The sequence below is a fragment of the Vicugna pacos genome, chromosome 11 (genome assembly GCF_048564905.1).
Source record: "Vicugna pacos chromosome 11, VicPac4, whole genome shotgun sequence".
In the NCBI taxonomy this organism is placed as follows: domain Eukaryota; kingdom Metazoa; phylum Chordata; class Mammalia; order Artiodactyla; family Camelidae; genus Vicugna; species Vicugna pacos.
In genome coordinates, this window is record NC_132997.1 from 51,180,137 (window position 1) to 51,201,238 (window position 21,102).

The window sequence follows — 21,102 nt, forward strand, 5'->3', positions numbered from 1 at the left end:
TGTCACAGTCCAGGGAGAGCCTGGGTGTGGGGAATGGAGGGTGTGGGGGAATGGAGGGTGGGTCCCCAGTCCTCAGTTCAGGGAAGAACTGTCATCCGTCCACCTGGCACATCCTCATTCCAGCGCCATCTCAGCCTCTACTGCCCCCACCCTGGTCACTGAATCACAGCAGCCTGACCCCATGGCTCTTCCACGCCCCCTGCCCCTCCCCATGCTGCCCTGGAGACTCCACACAGGCATTTCCTCCACTCCCATGCGATGCCAGGCAGAGGGAAACTCGGGTGTCCCACCAGGCGGCTGGGAGGGAAAGGGCAGGTACAGATCGTTTCCACCCTGGGAGTCCCCACACGGGGTGAGAGTGGAGAGGCAAGGAAGCAGCAGCAGAGCCTGTCCTCAGGAGCCCACCAGCTCCTGTCTTGCCCTTTCACTCTCCTCCCCTCCTCCTTGCGAGGCATGGAGATAATTGGTGGAGTCTGGGAGAGGGTGGGGCACCATCTAGCAAAGGTCTCCAGTCATACCTGTAATCTGCTGCTCCTGCCCCATGTTGTTCAGGAACTGACTTTGTTCTGCTGCATCATCCTGGTGGACAGAAGAGGGGGAGGGAGAAAGAAATCAGAAATACAGAGAGCGATCAGCCTATATTAGGCACACAAAAGGCTGAATAGCTTAGTGAGTCCAGTAAGTGAGGGTTCTAGCACCAGATGGCCTGGGTTCAAATCCTGCTCTGCTGCCTGCCAGCTGTGCAACCTTGGGCAAGTTATTTGACCTCTCTGGTCTTCGGTTGCCTCTTCCATAGACAGAGACACTGACAATGTTTGCCACAGTCAGGGTTAAACAAGGAAATACATACAAAGTGCTTGGCACAGTGCCTGGCATGTCGGAAACCTTAGAGATCATTGTTCTCTTAAAAACCATCCCCCTTTCCCTCCTCAGATGAAACTGCAGTGTTTGGTGAATATTTGATTAACGTTTGTCTCCCTCATCACACTGTAAGCTCCAAGAGGGTAGGGACAGGTTTGCTTGCTGGTTTGGGGGTCACATTGTGTAGCCCTAGTGCCGACACTGTTCCTATTTGCATCCCTGCCAGCCCTGCACATGCCTGACCATGACCTTGCCCACCCGTCCTGCTCATGCCTCTTCCAGAAAGACTTCTCTGATACTCTGATTTAGATAAATCTTCCCCCACCAACATGCCCACCCCCACTGAGAGCATGGTTCCATCTCCCACACCCAGAGAAAGCCCCTTGAGGCCAGGAGCTGCATCCAGCTCTCCTCTGTCTCCCAGACTGGGCCCAGCTGGAGGGCACCAGGTAAAGCCGACCTGGAGTTGATTTATTAGTTTATTTGAGCCCCACAACAGCCCAGGAAGGAAGACAAAAGCAGATCATATTTCAGGGAGATTAAATGACTTGCTCCATCTCACACAGGTGCTGGGGGTTGGGGGTGGGTGGGGGTTGGGCCTGGGACCCAGGCTCTGGGACACCTGGACTTCATTCCCCTCTTGTCCCAAGGAGCCTACACTTTAACTGGGGAAGATAGGATGAGACAGAGGAACCATTCAGAAGTCAACAGCAGATAAGAACAAGGCCACCATGGACTGTTGTGGCCCGGGTCTTCCAGACACCTCTTCCAAGGATGAGTAAGGAGAGCACATACGTGGGACAGTAGCTTGAGCAGTGGTCCAGGTGGACCGGGGAAGTGGAAGGTCAGGTCTAGACTGCCAGAGGCCTCGAGTGCCAGGTTGAGGCAGGGGTAGGTCCTCCCAGTGTCCCTGACATGGCCTGAGTTCCCGGCATCTGCACACGGCTGCGGTCAAGGAAATGGGGCTCCCACAGGTTTCACTCCAAGCTGGGCCAGCTCCATCATCAGCTGAGTTCCTGGGGCTGTACCCTGAACACATCTCCATCACCCCTTGTCCTCCACAGCCTTCACCACGCTGGCAGCCGGCTGCTGAAAGCCCAGGGAGCAGTGACTCATCACAGCCACACGGCAAGGCTGGGTTAGAGCCCCAGAGTTGGGGCTACAAAGAGTTGGGAGACCCAGTGGCTCCATCCTTAGCTTTGAGACCATGATCTTAGGGTCCTGACTGGACCCCCTCTCTCTGGGCAATCAGGAGCCAGAATGCAAAGTTTTAAGCCAGGGCCCCGTCTCACGATGGGCCAGGCCACCTGCTCTTTGAGGCTAGACTGAAAGGCAGCTCATGCTGCCCTCTGGCTGGGCTGACCTAGATCAGCAGAAAATAACTCACTCCAGTAAAAATCATCCAAATGCACCACCTGCCTCCTGCCCTGTCCCCTCAGCTCAGCCACTGAGGCCAGCCTGGAGCCAGGCCCTTAATTCGGCAGGAGCTGGGAACACAAAGAGGATGAAACCCCTGGGTGGAGACCATGGCCTGAAATGGGAGTCACAACTTTCCTGTCTCTCCTGGGGACATGAAACTGTCATTTAGTCTCATTTCGTCCTCATAGTAACCAGGAGATGGGCATTATTGGCCCCATTTTTCTGAGGACAAACCTAAGGCTCAGAGAAGTGAAGTGATTTGCGTAAGCTCACACAGCAAGTAAACGGCAAGAATGATACTGATCCACCTGACTCCAGAGTGGGTGTTGGTTTCATGGTCTGCAGTGTGCCACTGAAGGTTCTGGAAGTCCTGCTTAGGCTCACTTCCTCCAGGAGACCCTGAGCCCTGGCCTTATGGGGACTGAGCTTCCTTGGGCACCTGCAGCCTTGGTTTTATCTCCTTCCAGTCCCCACACTCACTCTGCCTGGCAGCCTAGGGTGGTGGCTAAGGAGTCAAGCTCTGGGCTCCAAGTGTCTGGTGTTGGATGCTAGCCCTACTCCTTAGGAACAGATTTGGGCCAGTGACAGCCTCAGTTTTCTCATCTGTAAAACAGAATTGATAATAATAGCACCCACTTCCTGGGTTGTTGCAAGGTGGCCACGAGGTGACTTGGGACAGGTACAGTGGGTGCTGGCTGCTGCTATAGCCACTCTTCTCATGGTGGTGAGCTGACCTTAAAGCAAGGCAACTGATATCTAGTGACCCCCAATCACTTCCCTTTTTAGTCCCCTCCCAGCTGGACTGCAACCTTCTTGCATCAGGGCTGTGCCCCCACCAGCCCAGCCCCATGTTGAATAGTCTGTCACTGCTCAGCGGGCACTCACTGAGTGATTGGGTGGTACTGGCTGCCTTTGGGGGAAGGGAGGAATGCCAGTGGCCAGACTGGGAGGGGTGCTGTGTCCAGAGCCATCTCCTCCCCCAGGTCTGATAAGGGAGCTCCAGTGTGTGCTGGTTATTTGTGGAGAAAGGAATGCACAAACAAACCCTCAGGTGGTGTGAACTCTGGACCCAGAAGTGGATGAGGTGATTCTAGAAGCCAGCCTGGTCAGCTGGGCTGCTTCCCAGTGGAGATCACCCAATAAAACCTCTGGTTGACTTTGGACAAGCTGTCTAATGAAGTCAGGGCAGAGGCTTTTCACCACTTCCAGCAGATGGCTGGCAATACATACTTGCATACCTCCCGTGATGGGGAGCTCCTTCTCACCTGCTTCCCAAGCAGCCCATTTTATCCTGGACACTCAGACAGTATGAGTGGCCTTATTGAGCTTTAGCTGAGATCAGTCTCCTTGTCACTTCCATCCTGTGCTCTTAGCTTTGCCCTTGGAGCCACCCTGGACATAGCTGTCCCTTCTCCCACACCCCTTCCTGAGTTGGGTGAAGAGCTTGGGGTCTGGGCCCTAGTGAATGAGTGTGACTCCTGGATCTGACACTTCCTAGCAGCGTGGCCTTAAGTTAGTTACCTTTCCTATCTGAGCCTCAGTTTCATCTCCTGCAAAATGCATATTTTTTTAAAAAAAAAGGCTCTTCAAAGAATGTTCTGGGCCTAGGAGCTCCTCAGTACCAGATTACCTTCCCTATTTGTGACAGGGAGTGGTGGAAGCTGCCCTCAACCTACCAGGCTCTCACCACTCCTTTCAGAGGGCAATGGGGAGCTTTGGAAGGTTTTAGAGCAGGGGCATGGATTGAATGGAGGTGGTCTCCATCTGTTATTTCATCAGACTCTCAGTCTGGGCTTGAGGGGCTCAGATGGGGTAAGAATCCAGTGATTAGGGGCTCAGGGAAGACTTTCTTGAAAGTCTGGGGGACCCAGATCTTGCTGATTTTGGCACGGCTCTTGGTTGACTGCCCTGGCAATGCTGCACACTCTGAAGCAGCTCTGTCTTTAGTGTCAAATGCTGTCTGTATTTGCTTCCTGAGGAAAGACAGGGTCATCTTCAATTCCAGCTTCCAGCCAGTGTGTCCAGCAGGTATGCAGCCAGCGGCCCCTGAGCCACCTCTTCCCAAGAGCCTGGAGGGGACAGGCCAAGAGCCCAGCAGTGAGCAGGGCAAGGCAGGGTAGACACCCCTTTCTAGCCTCCCAGGCAAAAGCAGCTCTGGAGCGGGGTTCTATCGCAGATAATCAGAGACTCCTTTTGTTCACAGAGGATCAGAAGGAAAGAGAAGGGCCAAGGTACACATCTTGCATTTCCTGGCCGAAGCCGGAGCACTGGATGCAGGTAAGGATACATGGGTCTCAGGACTAGCTTTCAGTGACATTCAGCAGGTCACTTAATTTCTGTGAGCTTCAGTTTCTATGTCTGTATCATCTCTATATCTATCACCTCTATCTATTTTTCTATCTATCTGATTAAAAGCCCTTATTGATCTCAAAGGGTTGTTATCAATCAAACAGGAGAATATACAGAAACTGTAAAGCCCTTTACCTGTAAACAGAGTTATGATCACTGTGTATTTGCCTATGGAGAGAGTCCCAGAGAGCATTTCAGTGAGATGTAGGATCCTGGGGAAGCCCTCCCCTCTCTAAGCCTCAGTTTCCCTGCCTGCACAGCTGCTCTCTAAGGCTCACCCAGCTCTGAAACGCCAAGCGGTGGATTCCTCCTTGGGAAAATGGACAAGCTGACAGGCCCTCTGTGTCTGCAACATGATCCCCTGTCTCAGGGGACACAGGCTCCCCGCCAGCGCGGCTGGTGATTAATATGCCCTGAGTGGGGCTCCTGACCCGCTGTCAGGGACATCAAGGTAAGTGCGCATCGCAGGCTGAGGGCTCCGTCGATGAATAAGTAATAACCGCAGTGAAGTAACGGGATCCGGGGAGGCTGCTTAGGGTGATGGAGCGACAGACGACAGGGCGTCGGGCCCCAGGGAGCAGGGCTGCCGGAAGAGCTGCCGGGAGGGGCAGCAGGAACACGGGTGTGTGCTCGTCCCAGCAACCTTCCGTCTGCCGTCCATGACGACGATAACCCCCTGCCTGGTCCCAGGTGACTGCAGAACAGTGGTTCATGTTACAGCTACAAGGGCGGGCTTTAGGGGTACACAGACCCAGTGCCCCTCTGCCTGGCCAAGTCTCAGTTCCCACATGTGCACAATGGACGTGATTAGGACAGGCAGGAGTGAAAAAGGCTGTGAGGTGTTAATGTGCATCAGCGCCTCATGAGCCCCTGCTAGTGCTGGCACAGTTGTCCCCAGAGTGATCACACCCATTTCAGCTTACTGAATCCTTAACTCAAAACTGCCCTGCGGACCAGGCAGGGCGGGGATGTTATGCGTCTTGCTTTGGGCCGAGCTGCCTACTGTGCTCTTAGGTGACACAGCTGAGTCGGTCTGTGTCCAGGAGGATCTCACAGGACGGGCTAAGTAAAGAGTGGCTCCTCAAAATAGACCCCTAAATGAGAACCGCAATGAAACATCACTATCCATACACTAGAACAGCGCAAGGGAAAAGCTGACAATACCTTTTGTGTTGGCGAGGATGTGGGTCAGCTGGAACTCTCACACATTGTTGGTGAAAATGTAAAACAGTACAACCTCTTCACAAAACGAGTGACCATTTCTTCTAAGTCTGACAATGTAACTGTCCTTGACCCCAGCAATTCCACCTCTAAGTGTTATACAAGAGAAATGAAAACACATGTCCACACATGTCCACACAAAGACTTGTACACAAACATATATCATAGCTTTGCTTGTAATGGCCAAAGCCTATAAACAGCCCAAATGCCCATCGACAGGTGAAGGGATCAATGCACGATAGTGTCTCCATGGGGTGGAATACTGTGAAACTACTGATACATGAAACAACACTGATCCATCTCAAAGATACTAGGCCAAGTGAAAGAATCCAGGCACAAAAGAGTGTATACAGCACGATGTCAATTATGTGAAATCCTAGAAAAGGGAAATCTAGTCACTAGTAGATCAGAAAGGAGATCAGAGTTTGCTTTCTGGGGCCAGGTTAGTGGGGGAGACTGACTGCAAAGGGCAAGGGGGAACCTTCTGGGGTAAAAGAAATGTTCTCTATCTTCACGGTGATGGTGGTTACATGAGAGTACACGTTTGTCACAAGTCATAGAACTCTACCTTTCTGTGGATGCATTTTATTTTATATAAATTTTACTTCCAAAAAGTTGATCAAAAGCCAAACCAAAACAGAACACAAACATCGAAAAACAAAATTAACAGCCAGAGTAATCCAAAGAGCTGGCGATCTCCAAAGAGCACAAGACCTCAAAGAGTGGCCAACCAGAAGCTCTACAGGCATCTCATCTGGCATGAGGTTGGTGGCTGGCTTGGAGGGAGGGAGAGGCTGTGCCCTCTCTGAGCTGGCGAAGCCATAGTGCATGGGGCATCAGCTCCTCCCTGAACACTGGTGGAGGCACAGGCCCTCCTCATGGGCCAGTCTCCTGCCCCCTCCTCTCCAGGGTTGCTCCCCCAGCTGAGGATTAGCCAACTCAGGGCTCCCACTAGCCCACACAGCTTCTTATGAAAATTCAAAAAGGCTCCTCGGCTGGGGTCTGAGCTTGGCAAGATGATAGTGCCTTTGTGCAAAGAAAAAGGTGTCCCTTCCTCCAAGCAGACACAGCTGCTTCCCACTTGGCGAGCAGAGTGTGGACTGAATTTCAGCCCCCACTTGCCCCATGAGTCCAGGCTTTTGTACATGACTGTGCCTGGAGGTTTCAGGCTGAGCCTCCACCCTGGAAATTGCTCTGTTCCATCTGCCCTGAGCAAGCTTCTGTCCCTCTCTGGGCCTCAGTTTCCCCATTTGTCAAAGAGGACCAAACAGTTGTGAAGAAATGCGAGTTTCCCTCTAGCCCATCGAATGGATGGATGGATGGATGGGTGGATGGATGATGAGATAATCTCTAAATTCTAGTTCTATATTCTCTATGCTGTCTGGGGCAGTGAAAGGCAGAGGGTGAGGTCTGGGGCCCACACATCAGCATCTCTGATTTTTCTTTTGCCCCACCCCCACACCCACTGCCGTCATTCCCAAATATATCAATCCCCAACTCATGACCATTTGGACTCCAAATGCTGTGGGCAATCCTTCTGCTCAGACCGGCAGAGTTTGGTGTGTGAATGGTGGGAGTTGAAGAAATGAGCCTGCTCCTCCCCCAGCATGGGCCTCTTCCAGGGGGCGGAGGGCCCTGGCTAAGGAGCTTCCTTTTCTAGGCCCTGATCTATAATGAGATACTGATTATTCTTGCCTCTTGGTCTCTTTCTTGATAAAAGGATGGACAGAGTTGAGACAATTAAAAGGCATGTTCCCAGCCGCCCTGGAGAGATTCAATGAATAATAACAGACTTCCAGCTGTAGTCTGGCTTGGGCCTTGGGAACAGCCAGCTCCAAAAGAGCTTACAGGGCCTAGTGGAATGACTTAATTTTCTGGAGAACAATGGCAGAGGGGAGCAGAGGGCTGGCCCTCCCCTTGCCAGGCTGAGTGCTGAGTGTCTCCTACAGGAGGGGCCACTGTTCTCTGGCTCACCTAGCCTGCTGCCCTGTGCCAGCCTGGAAGAGGTGGGGTAGGGGAATGCAGAGAGCAGGGACTATGAAGTCATGCAGAGCCAGGCCCCATCCCAGCTTTGGCCCTGCCTGAGCTGTGTGCCCTCGGGTATGAGTCTGAGCCTCTCTGACCCCCTGTTTCTGCATGTGTGAGATGGAGTGAAGATGAAGTGACCCTCACAGGCCCACCTCACCTGAGCACAGGTGAGATGCTCTGCTCTGTCTGGGAGAAGCCCATTTTGTGCTTCTCAGTGTCACAGGGGTGAAACCAGAGGGGAGAAGTAGTTTGCCCAAAGTCACTGAGCCCTGGAACTTGGGTCCCAGGGCTTCCCAGCTGGAATCTTTGTCGTAGTGCTCTGTCATCCTTGCAGACTCCCTCATGTGCCTTGACCTTAGGGAGCTTTTCTGAGCCCCTAGACTAGGCGAAGTCCCTCTGCTCTGCCCTCTGTGGATGCTGGAGCACATCTCACATGAACTTACAGTGTCGCTTGAACATCTGTGCTCCAGGAGACTGGGCGACCCCAAGGGCATTTTGGAGGTATCCCTGGTGCCTAGTGCAGTGCCTGTGCCTAACAAATGATAAATATATACTAACTGAACTAAACTGAACTGTTCTTTGCAATGCCCCCACCCCTAGCCTTTCAGCTCCCAAGGTCGGGGTGGGAGTTCCCACCATGGAGGGTGGAGCGAAGGAGTGGTTGAAGTGCCCACAGGCAGGCTGTGGACTTCCAGGTGGCAGTGATCAAGTCCCAGCCCTAATTCTAACCTTGCCTGAACTGGGCTGGTCCCCACAGACCTGCCGGTATACTTACTTGGAAGAGCAAAAATAACTACACTGGAGCCCTTGACAGCAGGGCGAAGATGGATGGAGAGGCAGGAGAGGGATGAGCTAATTAGCAGAGGTGAGGAATGAGCTGACGGGCAGGTGTTTACTTAGTGAATGGGAGTCTGGGGGCTGAGGACTAGACTGTGCATTGGTCTCATTTTGGCACATGGCTGGGGCTCCGACTTCCCCTGCCCTGGGCTAGGGGAGCATCTTCCCAAGACCCCTGTCACTTGGGGGAATTGGACAGGGAGTGATGCCTTCTCCCACAGAGGCCAAGCATCCCAGGGCTCATCCCCCATCAACTCCTACCTCTTTCTTCCTCACCCCTTTGTCATCTCTTGGGCCCAGGCCTTCAGGGTAGAGGAAAGAGCCCTGTTTTGAGTGTCCAGAGTCCTTGGTTTCAGCCCTCTGTGGGGCTTCAGTTAGCATAGCACTTGATAGCTTACTGAGATCTTGCAAACAAAACCACATCAGACCCTGTCATGCATTAGGCAGATCAGAGACAATGACCTCCATTTCAGAGACAGGAAAAGTTGAGGTCCAGACAGGGAAGGCAGCACGTGATGGGACTGGGATACAAGCTTGGGTCATCTGACCCCTAGGCCAGTGCCATTTACCCATCTGAGCTCTGCTGCCACATTGCTGGCCCTCCTTGGGGCCTCAGTTTCTCTATTTAAGCAAAAAAAGAGTTTCCTGATGAAGCATCAGCTCTCCTCGCCCTGCCTGTCACCAGCTCCTCAAAGATGTGGCCCAGAAGAGCTATGGCTGTCAAGAAGGGCAGGGCCACAGCCATGGCCCTGGATGAATATCAGAGTGTGGGCAAAGGCATAGCTGTGGGACTTCCAAACAATGTCCCGCTGTGGGAGAGGGCAGCCAAGATCTGGTGAGTGGGTAGGGGTGATGGTGGTGGACAGAAGATCCTGGGCCCTTGGCTCACAGGAGCCAGAGGTCCCTCCAGCCCCCTCCTGGTTTGATGGTTTTCTCCTGATGGAGTGAGAGCACAAAGAGAAACCTTCCTTCTCATCTCCCTTCTTGACCCTTTCCAGGCAGGGTGGGGACAGTCTGGCGGTTTGAGTAGATGAATGTGATCTGGCTGTGACAGGTGCTCAATCCAGGGCTGCTGGGGAAGATGTGAGGATGCCTCTGCAAGGTGGGACCCACAGCTGGGGACACAGGATGGCCACCGCACAGGCCTGGGGGAGACTCAGCCTGTGGGCTGGAGCCTGCCCTGCAAAGACTGCCCTCCCCTGTGCTCACTGCCCTGCTTGTCTCCTATCTCCATCTTTCAGACTCAAGGATCCAGGAATGCCCTCAGGAATGTGTTGGAGGTGACTGGCACCAGCTGAGTGGTCCAGCCCATGGGGAGAGTGTTCAGAACAATCAGACTGTAGGCGAATCCAGGAAGAGAGAGAAGAGGGTGCAGGGGAAGAGAGGGAGAGATGGAAAAATTACTGTTTGGGGAATAGCAGAAGGTGCTACTCACACCTGGAGAAACCTCCCCCATGTGGAAACTGGCCTTGTGGGCAACTCAGGGTCCCTCTTTCTGGGAATATGCTGCCTTACCCTCAGCTTTATGACACTAAGTTTCTTTCTCCATGACCTTTCCATTAAAGAAATTTCACCTCTTTAGCAGTGACTGTTGGTGACTTTCTGTCACTGACCATATCATCATGGCCCCACAGTGTTAACCTGCCTGAGCACAGTTGTCTAGGATGCTGATGCGGAAATAGAGAGAGGCAGCTTTGAGGCTGGGCATACCCAGCAGTGGTGTTGCCTAGACCTGGGACCTCTTCCTTCCCCTCCCCAGCTGCTTCACCTGAGTAACTCCTACCCATCCTTCAGCAGGTGACTGAGGTGTCACCTCCTCAGGAAAGCCCTCCCTGATGTCCCAGACTAGGGGAATCTTGAATATTGTCTGTCCTCAGAACATCATGTAGTTCTCCTTCCTATCGCTAATCCCAGGTGTAATTTTATATTTATTTGTATGATTATTTGATTAATGTCTACCTTTCCGTGAAAGACTATAATCTACGTAAGGGTATGGCTGGGGCCATTTTCATCCAATACTGCATCCTCAGAGCCTTCACACAGGGCCTGGCACATGAGCTTTGATAAGTATCTATCTATTTATTTACTTATTTTTATTGAAGTATCATCTGTTACAATGTGTCAATTTCTGGTGTACAGCACAATGTTGCAGTCATGCATATACATACATATTTGATAAATATCTACTGAATGCATATATGAATGAATGAAGGAACAACATACAGTCAAGGTCACTGAGATCTCCCTGGACTTTGCTGGTGCTTTGGGAGTTCAGGCTGGCAAGAGTAGGGTTCATGTTGGCTAGAAAAGAGCTCCCCCTAAAGTGGAAACCAAACCAGTCGGCTGGGGCTGGGACTGCAACTAAGGTGGAACTGGTGAGTTGAGGAGGGATGCCTCTGGCGTTCTATTTAGTCACCACTACCTTCCCACCTCCTCCTCTCCAGGAAATACATCTATTCTAGTCCCCTGGGTCCCAGGCTTCTCTAGGCCAGGCTTCTAGCCCTGGTTCTATCCTTAAAATTAGTAATCCCCCTAGGGTGGCTAAGGAAATTCTCATCCACAGGACAAGTCATCTGGCCCCCTGGGTTTTGGGGGCCCTGCTGTGACGATTACTACTGTGAAACACAAAGATCCATAGACTCGGGGCTTATTCCCATAGGTCCATCTGTAGCCTTTTCCCCAGACTTCCTGGTACCCAGTCATCCAATCTTGCACCTTTCGTGACCTTGATCAATGGCTAAGCTATTTTCTGCTGCACAGGAGTCTGTGTATATGTGTATCAGCCTGTCTCCCTCCCACAGGGTGGGTGGCCACATGCACCGAATGCAGATCTGCCCACGGGAGGATTTGCCCTCAACACTGTCCTTTAGGCCCCCTGAGTGGGACTGTAGTACAGGGCAAGCACTGACGTACTGCACTGATTTGAGATTCTTCTTGTTTTATCAGTTGGTCTTAGAGATTGCCATATGCAAACCTGAGGCTGAGTTGTGGGAGTTGCATTTTTGATGCAAAGGAAGTTTGGGCCACCTTGTGATGAAACTGCCTTGTGCATCTTAGTACGTGTGATGTTCTGCAAGTCAGAGGTATTCACCACCTCACTGCCCAGCTGTGAGTACCTTGTGGCTCTCTGCCCGATGAGCCACCCAGCTCCAGGTGCCTCCCTCAGGGTCGATTGACCTTCTAAGTCAGTCTGACACTTAGCCTGGATTCGCTGGAAACAGAACCTGGGAAAAGTCTTGCTAAAACGTGGTTTGGGAGAAAGTGGTCCCAGGGGAAACAGAGCTAGTAAGTGGTATGTTATCATATTGGCAACTGCTATAGATAATTGGGATCCCATCTGAGAAGCCTTCTGAAATGGTTCAGAACTGTCCCAGAGTACAGTAAACACAGACAATATTTATCCATCAGCTCCAAACTCCCAGTGGTCACGGGTTGTCCTTCATGTGTTAACTGCCCCCTAAACACACACACACACTTCTGGTTGCACATGCAGGAGTGCCACATGGATTCCTGCAGGTGTCCCATGCCATGGCGAGTGGGCATTACACTAGGAGTCATTGAAGGCTGCACCTGAGGGAAGCTGGTAAAACCTGTGTAGAGTGGATCACGCCAGCAGTGGCTAGAGCGAGAGGTGTGGCTGAGTGAATCGAGGTGGGTACACAGGTACCTACTTCAAGGTGTGGGGTAGGACTCAAACTAGATATTTTCAGTGCAGGCAAAGGTTGGGGGTGGGTGCTGCCAATCAACCTTAGCCTGCAACCCCACGCTTTCCTGGTACTATCCACCCCAGTGGCCATGACACCTCTGTGCAAAGAAGCCCCAAGAGTTACTCAGGGGTTGAGGGGAGGGTAGCCAGAGGCTGAACAGAGGGTGTGCACTCGCCCTGGGGTAGGCATGAGGGGGTGACAGTGAAGCCTATGTGGAGGGACCTATGTCTGCCTTTGAAAAATCGTCCTCTTGTACCTGTCTTACTGCAATGAATGGAGCCTAGTCAGGAGCCACTAGTGAAGCCTGCATACATCAGCCATGAGGCCAGAAGATGCCCAGAAAGGCTTTCCTGTCTGCCAAAGCAGGCATGTCCCGTTGGTATAATTAACCTGCCCTAATGGAGCAAGCACACAGCTTACTATGAGGTGGGCTCTCAGGACTGCATGACCCAAGGGGGATGTCTGGGCTGTTCCCTGCTCTCCCAGCAACAGCATTCCCCTGATTCATGGCCCCTCCCTGGTCTGGGCCACACTGGGAGTTCCTGGTGGGGATGGGCAGCAGAAAGGATTATGGGGCATCTTGGGTGTGGTCCAGAAAGCTCATAGCACCCCCTTCCTCAACTCTGATGAACCACTGGATGGGAAATTCTTTCTCATTCTAGTTTAAATGTGCCCATGGCATCTCTGGTCCAGAACCCAGAAAATCTGATTTTTGTTCCAAGGTTTCAGGGTAGAATGAGTCTCAGCCCCACATCCTGCCCTTCTGACCCTCTGGGGGAATGAGGGCACTGGGGGCAGAGTGTGGCTCCTGGAGGACCCCAATAAAGGCCAGCCCTCCCAGACATCGAGAACCAGCCACTCACTCAACCACTCAGGCTTCTTTGAGCAAGGACCTTGGAGATGAGAGACTTAGGTACACATCTGGGTTCTGAGTGGCCCTGATCATGTTCCTGAACCTCTCAGACTCTCCATCTTCTCAGCTGTGAACGAGGATGAACACATTTGTCTCATAGGGTCATCGCCAGAAGGAGAGCTCAGGTATGAACAGTGCCAGGCATTTGATAAATGATGGTTATTACCATGATAACAGGATGGAGATAGTAGATGGGGCTATCCTGCTGTCCAGAGAACGATGTCCAAGGCCCACAGCTGAGAAGAGAGTTCAGAAAGTCCCCACATCCTGAGGCCAGAGAACCTGCAGCAGGGCCCCAGCTCCCAAAGGGCCATCCGCAACATACCCGGGCAGCAGACCCACCCACCGCCACCACCAGCGATGTCAGAGGAGACTGGGATCCAGAAAGAAGGGAAGTGTTTCTGCCTCCGGATGCCAAAGATGAAGAGGACAAGACTAGCACTGAATTAAGTGGGAGCCTGCAGGTTTTAAATGAACAGAACTGGCATTTAAGGAACATGACTGCGACTATTTAATAATCAAGTCTGGAGGATGTGGTTAATGGGGTTTGCTACTCCCGGGTGGGGGTGTTAACAGAGCAGTCAGTTATTGAGGAAAAAAATTAAACCATTTCATGTTCATATCCCCATGAGCTGAGACTCCTCACTAAACATTGTTATCATCATTTTATTAATTAATGAATCAGTATATTCACCGATTACCTGCTAGGGACCATCCCTGTATCAACTGGCCTGAGAATGCATAGTCAGGGAAATTAGCCTGGGTACCTCCAAGCTCCCTGTCTACCTGGGGAGAGGATCTGGCCATGTGCCTCAGATATAGGCCAGATAGTCTGGGTACCCAAGTGCCCTAAAGAGTGACAAGCAAGGACCCCTCCCAGAGTGGCTTCCTGTGGCACTAAAGGCCAGAGACCCAGCTGAAGAGTCAAGAGGGTGGAGAAGGGCCAGATCTGCAGCCACTTTCCAGCTTGGCAGTGGGAGGTGCAGCCAAGCTTGGCTGGTCCCCAGATCTCCATGGTCCCTGGTTCAATCATTTGGGTGAAGCTGCCCATAGCAGTGCATTCCACTCCAGGTTTTAGTCCTGCCTTCCTCTCTTTCTCAGCCTCCGGAAGTAAGATGGTAGGTGGACATCCCTCTAAATTCAGGGAAGCCAGGGTCTATCTCTGGTCTTCTCCCTACTCCTGCCTCACAGCCCCTCTAGAACAGGGCCATCCCTTCATCTCCAGCCACTGCCAGCTGACCATCACTCCCTGCCAAGGTCGATGGTTGTCGGGTGGTTTAATTCATAACAAGGCACTTACCTTCCTGCAGAAAAATGGTCTCTGGGAGCTACTCTTGGTGTAAATCGACCTCAACTCCAGTTCTACCTGTACTACTGACTGGTTCCATGACCTTGGCGAGTCACTTTGTCACTGGGCCTCAGTTTCCCCATCTGGCCCATGAGATTGAACACGGTAACCTCTAAATTTCTTTCCAGAGTTGAGCTGGTCCCACCCAAGGCCCCTCGACAACAAACAGTAGTGACAATTCTCTCCCTTCTTTACAAGATCAGCTTCATCAGAGGACAGAGACTTATGACTGTCTTGGACATGACACGCCAGGGTCCTGAGGACTAGAACAGTGCCTGGCACATACCTGTCACTGGAGAGATATTTGTCAAGTGAATGGACAACTCAGCAACAGCTACTATTCACTAAGGGGGTGTTATGAGCCAGAGGCCAGGCTAAAGCTTCTACCTGTACAATCTGGGTGAGGACTCGGGGGGGGCCCTGCTGGGAGCCCTGACCTCCCTCCCTCCTGCCTCTCAGCACCCCTAACCTAATGAGCCCCAAGGGAGACTGCGAAAGGCCCGGGGTCACTTCCTCTAGAGTTTGGAGAGTCCTGTAGCTGAAGTGTCCTTCCTAAGTCAGCAAGAAATCTTCTCGGTCTCCCTTCAATTTCATTTTTCTTTTTCAATGCTCAGGGAAAGGGAAAAGAACCACTTTATCAGATATGAGATACCCCAAATCTTATTACATTCTCCCAAGAAGACTGTAACAAAGTCATAAGGCAGATGACAAACTGGGGAAAAGATCTGCAACATATATGCCAAACGAAGGGTTAATAGTCTTACTACAAAGAGCTCTTCAGAGTATTGGGAAAAAACAAACCCAGAATTCAAAAATTCAAATGGTCAATAGACTAGACGAAATTTTTAAAAAATCATCAGCTCCACTAATAATCCAAGAAATGCAAATTCAAAAAAATAATAAGAAGAAGATGAAATGTATCACCTAGCAAACTGGCAGAATCTCTAAACTCAGTGCTGGTTGGATGTCAGAAAAAGAGTAGTAATATGATGAGACATTGTGGGTATGAGTGAAAACTGGCTCATTCTTCTGGAGGGCCATTGAACAGGAAGATCTGAAAATCTTTAAAATGTGCACACTTTTAAACTCAGTGATCCTATTCCTAAGTATTTACCCAAGGAAATGTCTTAAGGATGCTTATGTAAATATCGATGAAGGATTATTAATAGATGCCTGATTGACGATAAAAGCTTAGTCACATGAAGCGTGGTACCTCTCTACACTGGAACACCATGGCCCATGAAGAATGATGTACAGACGTGTTCACATCTTCAGGCCTTCTTTAAGAAGACTCAAGAAACTGGGAGAAATGGAGGGCCCCTTTGAAAGAGAATGAGGTTTGGCGTGACAGGTATGGGGGGGGTGGATTTAGTTTTCATTCAATCCTCTTTTGTATTGTTGGAATTACTTATCCTGTGCATGTATTAACCATTAAAAATAAAAATCAATTAAAATTTAAAAGACAAGTTGATGTAGAAATATATTTTTTTCAGGAATTAAAATGGACTTTGAATGGCTATCCACCAAAATAACCATGGTGATTGCTGGGAAGGGAACTTCCACCCTTTCCCATGCTTTGGCCCTTCCTCCGGCTCCCTTTCGCCTCTCACATCCCATAAGGGAAGAGGAGTTTCTGCTAGAAATGGTTAAATCCCAGGATTTGGGGGTGAGTGCAGGGCACCTTCACGAGAGGACAAGCTCATTGCACTGAAAAACCACAAGTGTGTGAATCTTCCTCCATTCTTTTTCCTCTACTCTTGCCCTGGTCACAGAAAGTGGGCTGGTCCTCCTGCCCTGAGGAGGCAGCCATCTCAGACTTGACGAGGAAGAAGCAGAAAGCCCCTCCAAGTCTTCCAGGCCTAGGTTTTTCATCCAAACTCTTACCAGAGTCCCACATCTATTAGTATATTTATAAATAGAGTTGCATTCGGATTCCCATCCAGCTGTTGTTTCTCAGACATGACTTTCCTGTTCAGGAACTCTGCATGGGGTGGGGTGGGCATGGGGACCTGGGAATTTCTGCAAATCTGGCTAAATCTAGCATCACGATAGACCAGAAACTTCACTTGGATCTCAGAACAATTCTCTTTGGGTAGTGGGATATTTTAATTTTCATGTTTATGCTAATCTGTCTTTTCTAATCTTTCCATTATTTAGTCATTTTAAAATAATTTTCCAAAAAAAAAAAGGGAAAAAATTCCCTCTTGGACAGCCTTACTGAAGACAGGGCCTTGGCAATGTTTTTTATGAGATAGACACCTGCCCCTACAACTTTCTTTTTAATCAGGTCATCGAATTCTCCTAAGAAGTCTTTTGTGGACATCAAATTGCCTCTGTGCTTGCAGGGGATTAGGAAATGCCAATTTTGATCCCAGGGGATTGGTTTTTGGAAGAACCATGACTTCTGAAGTGCAGAGGGGCTGTGAGAGAGAGCATTCGAGTCAACACATATTAATGCCTGACATTTGTACAGCATCCTGTGATTTACAGAGAGCGTCCACATCCATTATCCCCTTTGATCCTCCCAGAAACCCTGGGAGAGGCAGGACTTCCTCTGGGAATGGGAAAGGAATTATGAGTAGTCCCATGTGACTCATGGGGAAACTGAGGCACAAGGAGGTTAACTGCCCAAGGTAGTAGAGCCAGACTGTAAGTGCAAGTCATCCAGCTCTGCATCCTACACCCTTATGCTAGATTTTCTCCCAAGTTTGAACCTCAGTTTCCCCATCTGACAAGTGGGGAAAAACAGTACATACTGCCCTAGGTACCTAGGGTCATAGAGAGGATTAACTGAGTTAATACATGACGTGCCTTAAGACTGTGTCTAGCATATATTAAGTGTTGAATAAATTAACCATTATGAAAGGTGGCAGGTAACAAGTCTGTGTCACACCAAGTCCTAGGTTTGCTCTACCAATCTGACTGCTGCCCATTTGCTGAGAGCCTCCTCTATACATGGCTCTTGAAGGGAGAGAATTAAACAAGATAGAGGGGCTGCCTGCATAGGAGTTTTCCCTTTAGCAGGACAGAGAGACAGGGACACACTCCAGCCCATTAATAAGGCACAACCATGGCTTTGAGATCTCAGGGAAAGTGGCTTTATTCTTCGTCCGGGACAATGTTCTAGGAAGGCTTCCTAGAGGAGGCCCTGGGGCCCTTGGCTGACAAGGTCTTGCAGGATGAGGACTGGGTTCCAAACTAGGATGTGCAGAGTGGCCTGACAGAGATGGTCCATTCCTGGCTGTGGTAAGGATGGCGCAAAGCAGGAAGCAAACATGGCTTGGGAGAGACTGCTTCCTGGGGCGGCTTCCCAGTTGCAAACCAGGCAACAAGGCTGGGTATAGTGACAAAGTGTCCTTGGGGTCGGAAAGAGAGGACAGGAAAGGCATAAACAGCCTCTTCCTGCCCCCTCCCACTCCAACTTCTGCCTGCCCAACAAGCTTTCCAAAGTCAAAGCTCGAGTTTGGGGGCCAGAGTCTGTGGGTGAAACCTCTCAGTGCAGGGAAAGAACAATGGTGGGGTCTACCCTCTCCTTCCTATGCCCTCCTCACCCCATTGCTGCCAGCCTCAGCACAGACACTCCATGCCATCACTCCTTAGGCCTGGCCCTCAGAAAAGGCTCCAAAGAGCTGGATGCCACTCAGGGCAGGGTGTCCACACCCTTTGTAAGTTGACTGCTGAGAAGTCTTTAGATCCAGGAAGACATAGAAGCTACCCTGAATCACCCCAGCTCTGCATCGCTGCTCCTCTGTGACCTGCGTGCAGCTCGTGACCTTGAGGAGGTTAGCCAACCTCACCTGCAGGATGTATGGGAAAGACCCACTTCACTCCTGTTATGAGTACCCCCTGCCTGTCTTAAAACTATCCTGGTTTGGATGATCAAGTATACGGTCTTCCTGTGTTATCCTGGAAACAGAACTAGTCATGCTACAGTCCTTCGTTGGGGATCCAACAAGACAATTCGTGGGGAAGTGTTTTGTCAACTATGAGACGTTCTGTCATGGAAGGAATTAAAGATCAGTATTTTAAAAAATCACTGTCAGAACTTTTAAAGAGGACTATTAATATGATGATCACTAAGGATCCTTTGGCTTTCTAATTCTGCTGGCATTTTTTCTTAACAAGCATATTTTATGCTCTTAGTTCAGTCCTACTGGCAACTTCTTAAAACTTTAGGCAAAATTAGCCAAAGTGCTCTAGAAGCAAAGGGGCCCACCACGTGCCTGTCATCTTGCCACAGCTGCGTGTTTCTTGATGGCCTTGCAGACAAATTCCCAAACCTACTAGCATGCAGAATATTAAAGGTCCAGTTCCCCTCACCAGGGCTTCCTGCTGGAGCCAGCTCACTCAACTGTTAAATTTTCAGAAATTTTGAGAGCCAACTGACATTGGGTTGATAGTGGGAAATGGGCCATGATGAGATATTTACACCATGGAAATTGGCAAATACTGCAAAGCAGGGCTTCTTCTTTTTCTCTTTTCGTTTTTCTTTTTCTTCTTCTCACCAGCCCCCTCCCTCGGAGAGCCAGTTGTTAACTGGTTTGCAGCACACCACTGCTGAAGGATCACAAAATTTAGCAATCAGTGATGAGAGGCCAAGAAGGTCCCATTGTAATCCCAAGGGTAACATGTGCTGCCTAACTTCATTTCCTCTCCTGATTTCTTTCCAGCCCTGGACCAGTGAGGCCAGGGAGATCCCTGGTTGCTGAAGCAGGGGGAAGGAGATGGTAGTTTGATGTAAACATGATGTCTACCTGCAGATTGGGAACTCTCCAGGGCTCAGAGGTCTGAATTATTGGGCCAGGTGTCCAGGGCACCCCGTGTCTGGACTGCTGCCCTTTCCCTCAGCTCTCCTGTCTGCCCATGTGTCCTTACTATGAGATTTGCAATGTGTGTCTGCAGATGCAGCCCCTCAAACAAATGAGCCCAGGTGTGGATGCTAGGGCATTTCCTTCTCGTATGCAAAGCCCAGGAAGCCACAGTTGCAGCTCACAACCCCATTCCTGCCCCACCAGGGCCCAACCCTGGAGAGGAGAAGCACTGGGTGGAGGGTGAGGACACCCTGGCTCTGATCCCATTTCTGCCAGTGCCGAGGCCTCACCCTCTCTGGGCCTGTGTCTGCCCTTCTGTAAAACAAGAGGAGTGAGGAGACACTTTTACTCTCAGCAGTCGCCCTAGGAAGTCCTCTGGGAGACAACACTGTACTTAGTCAGAAAAAACATGTTGGTCTGCCCCTTGGTGTGAGGAATGAGACCCTGAGGAACAGGTTAATGGCACAAATTGTGGTCATGGAGCTGCCTTCCCACAGAGCCTGGGTCCTGTCCGTGAGTTCCCCCTACCGCCGTATGTTGTGCCTGTTGGTGGAGCTGAGTTTGGGGAGTTGGGGGAGAGCTTGTTTGAGGCTAAGAGCTATCTATAATTAGGGGCGGGAAATGTCAGGTCCTGTAAATGCAAGGAGGTGAGGCAGGCTTGTGATGAGGAAGCTCAAGGGGCTGGCCCTGGGTGAGGAGGTAAAAACCAACCAGGGGGCCCAGTGTTGCTAAGACAGAGGCAGGGCTCTGGGGAGAGAAGACTTAGCTGATGCAGCTTTTCTTTTAAATTTCTATTGACATGTAACATATGAAGGGAAAACACACAAATCACACAGTTATAGCTTGGTAGGTCTTCACACAGTGATGACACTGTAGAGCACGTTCCGGATGGATACAGAACAAGCACCCAGCAGCCCCTCTGGCCCCTCCCAGTTAATGCCCTGCCCATTGAGTAACCAAGGCCCTGACTTCAGCACCAGACTCATTTTATTTTTTTAATTTAAAAAAATTTTTCCTATTGAAGTATAGTTGACTTACAATGTTGTGTTATTTTCTGGTGTACAGCAAAGTGATTCCATTATATAGTTACATATATTCTTTTTCATATCCTTTTCCATTACAGTTTATTACAAGATATTGAATATAGTTCCCTGTGCTATACAGTAGGACCTTATTGGTTATGTATTTGTATACAGTAGTTTGTAACTGGTAATCCTAAACTTCTAATTTATACCTCTCTTCTTCCCTCCCTTTCCCTTTTGGTAACCATAAGTTTTCTATGTCTGTGAGTCTGTTTCTGTTCTGTAAATAAGTTCATTTGTACCATATTTTAGATTCCATATGTAAATTATATCACATGACATTTGTCTTTCTGTCTGATTTAACTTCATTTAGTATGGTAATCTCTAGGTCCATCTACATTGCTGCAAATGACATTATTTCATTCTTTCTTATGGCTCAGTAGTATTCCATTCTGTGTGTGTATGTGTGTGTGTATCACAACTTCTTTTTCTAATCATCTGTCAGTGGACATTTAGGATGCTTCCATGTCTTGGTCGTTGTAAATAGTGCTGTTATTAACATTGGGGTGCATATATCTTTTTGAAT

General features: G+C 50.1%; 1 long non-coding RNA gene across 1 annotated transcript in view; it reads left to right on the forward strand.

The window, feature by feature from the left end:
- LOC140699795 (uncharacterized) overlaps positions 1-21,102 on the forward strand; it is a 153,277-nt gene that overhangs the window by 130,332 nt on the left and 1,843 nt on the right. The window contains exon 3 of the long non-coding RNA XR_012078034.1: positions 4,484-4,557. This is a non-coding gene — a long non-coding RNA (uncharacterized lncRNA). The remainder of the gene's footprint in view (positions 1-4,483; positions 4,558-21,102) is intronic.